At 44.4% G+C, this 3150-nt stretch overlaps 1 pseudogene; it reads left to right on the top strand.

Moving 5' to 3' along the window:
* The first annotated feature begins 3029 nt into the window (after positions 1-3029).
* Positions 3030-3150, top strand: LOC112473030 (annotated as a pseudogene).

Here is a 3150-nt window from a genome sequence, read left to right as displayed (position 1 = left end):
TTAGTGCAAACAGAACTTCTAATGAAGGAAGACGGAAGAGCAGCCCTAAGTACTGAAGTTTATTCCCCTTCCCCATCCCAAGCCTGGGCCCTACTAAGTCCAGATGTAGTATCTCATGGGTCAAGGTGTCTCCAACTTATATGTGAACTCTCTTCCTTCTCTGGGTTCCTCCAGCTATCATGGTCCTTCCCTACTTGCTCCAATCTCTTCCCCCATTCCACCACCAGAATGATTCCTCTGGAACTGGTGCTTAGAGAATCAGGCTGATAGCAAAAATGCCTGGAGACTTAGAGGCTGTGCCCTCTAAAGGGAGAAGTTAATTATTGCTTGGAGCAATACGAACCTAGGGTTCCTAGAAAATCTGATGTTTCAAGAAAAACTAGAAATCCACAATTTTTTTAAATGTGAAATCTCCCAATGGCAACTGTTTCAATTTTTTTTTTATTAGCCAGGCCAATTAAAACATATACACAGGCTAAATACAGTCTGTGAGCCCCTGGTTTCCTTCTCTACTCCAGTGACTATGCTATCTCACTGCTCCCCATAAGCATTCGATTTCCTTACTTAAGCGTCAAGACAAAGACTACCTCTTGGGCCTCATCTGCTGCCATTTTCATGCACCTGCCCCCAATCTAGGCCATGACTTGTCATTCCAGGGACCCATGCCAAGTTTATAATGCTTTAATTTCTCTGAGTTGTGCTGTCCCTATTTCTAGTCATTGAACCAACAAATTTTTATTTATCAGCCAATCCAGGCACTGTGCTGGGTGCTAAAGATGTAACCTTAAATACCAAGGAGCAAAGTTCCTCCCCTCATGGGGCTTACATTCAAATGGCAGAGGTGGATGTTACTCAATAAATAACACAAAGAAGCAAATTTAAAATGTAACAGGTGTTAGATATGAGCCATGAGAGCATATAACAACTGAGAGCTAAGCAGATCTGCCTTGGGGATCTGGGAAGTCTTCTCTGAAGAAAAGGCATTTTCATATAATGTATCTGAAGAATGTGCAGGAATTACAGTAGCTAAGTTAAAGAGACAGTGGGGCAGGCAAGCTGGGTTGGGGGGAAGGGAGCAGTGATTGGAGTTTTAGTTGAAGGAACCAGAAAGTGTGGAGTCTGGGAGCGGCAGGAGTCTGGCTTGTTTGAGGTACTGAAAAAGACCAGGGTTGCCAAGCATGGGAGCTAAGGTAGAGAATGGCATGAGATGAGGCAGGAAAGCCAGGCAGGGCTCGCCATGTGGGCAGGGCGTGGTCAGACATGATAAGGGTTCTGGTCTTTATCTTAAAGGAAATAAGAAGTCACTGAAAAGGTTTAATAAAGTGTGTGTGTGTGTGTGTGTGTGTGTGTGTGTGTGTGTGTGTGTAAGAGAGACAGACAGGCAGACGTGATCAGATTTGCATTTTGAAAATATGCTGGCTTTGGGATGGAAAACAGAGAAAGGGTGCAGAAGCAGGTAAAGAAGTAGGGATCAGTTCAGAATTCAGAAGTTCAGGTGAGGCATTATGGCACCTCAGATGGACATAGAGGTAGTGGAGACAGAGAAACATAGATTGGATTTGCAATATTTATGAAATAAACAACAATAGGATTTAGACATGGGTTACATATGGTGGGTGTAGAGTGGCGAGGTGAAGGAGAGAAGAATGACTCCCAGATTTCTAACTATTCAATGAATTGCGGGTACTGTTCCTAAGACAGGGGGCACCAGATGAGGAGCACATCAGTGGTAGAGGCAACAGGGAGAATGAGAGTTCAGTTATTCTGCAGATATGTACTTGATCAATGTACATGTATCCAATGCCTGCTCTGTTCCAGACTTTGTGTATATAAAGACAGAAACAGTTCCTGCACACAAGCCACTCACCTTCTGGTTGGCAAGACGGGCAGAAAAAAAAGATTATTATAATCCAAATATCACACAGGCTTACCACCCTGTGGATTCAAAAAAATCATGAACACTAATCATTCTGTGTTCCTATTGTTGCCCATGCAAAATCTCCTTCAAGTAATTTTGGGACACTTCTTGGGACCTTTCACATGTGGTTATAGGACAAAGCAGTGGGGCCAAGTCACTGGCCACACCAGCCCTGCTCTGATCCCCTCTGTCCCTGCCCACTACTCCTACCAAAAGTGTCTTCTATGGGAATGCTAAGAGCAGCTCAGGACTAGAGTGAGGCAAGCAAAGAGAATGGCCCTGAAAATGAATGCCTCCTTATAGTTTGTTGGCCCTGATGCTCTCAAGGTGCTGGAACAGGAACAGGACGGGTCTGGAAAGAGGAGTGTTTTTCCCTAGCCTGGAGCTACATTAAGTCATCTGAGCCCTGGAACAGCACTGCTAATGGATGCAGTTTGAGTTCTATTGGGGACACGCTGAGTTTGAGAGACTTCTAGAACATCCAAAGGGGGATGTCAGGGGTGCATTTGGCTATCTCGATTTGGAACTCAGAAGTCTGGGCTAGAGATCTAAATTCCAGAGCCATGAACATGGAGGAGGAATTAATCATACGGGACCAAGCTCTGCTGAACTCCCAACATTTAAATGCCCTGCCTCCCCTACCACACCACCTGGCAACTTCTCAAATTCATGTCCCAAATTGGTCAGTCACTCCTTCCTGTACATTCCCACAGCAATTTGTACAGTGCTCTACTATAACTTTTCACACTGCTACATGGTAACTCTGTTTACCTTTGTCTCCTTCATTAAACAGTGAGCTACTGGAAGGCATAGACTTTCTTACTCAATGTTGAATCTCCTGCCATTTCACCTGCTACATTAATGAAGACTAAAACGATGGGAAGACAGTACCCAGAATTGATTGAAGGTGGAAAAAGAGGATGCTGCCTACCCTGCTGCTGGGTACAGTCTTTTTTTGTGCCATTTCTACAAATTATCCTAGAGATATACCGATACTATGCACAAAGATGTTCTGTACAGTGATGCTCATTGCACTATGGTTTGCAATACTGAAAAGCTGGAATCAACCAATACTTCTATCAGAAGGGAACTGATTAAAAGCGCTCACTATGTCTACAGGCCATGCTGCCCTGAACAAGCCCAATCCCATCTGATCTCGTGAAGCTAAGCAGGGTTGGGCCTGGTTAGTACTTGGATGAGAGACCACCTAGGAAGACCAGGTACTGTAGGTG

This window comes from Pteropus alecto, unplaced genomic scaffold (assembly GCF_000325575.1).
Source record: "Pteropus alecto unplaced genomic scaffold, ASM32557v1 scaffold39, whole genome shotgun sequence".
NCBI lineage: Eukaryota > Metazoa > Chordata > Mammalia > Chiroptera > Pteropodidae > Pteropus > Pteropus alecto.
This window is presented reverse-complemented; position numbering and strand designations above follow the sequence as displayed.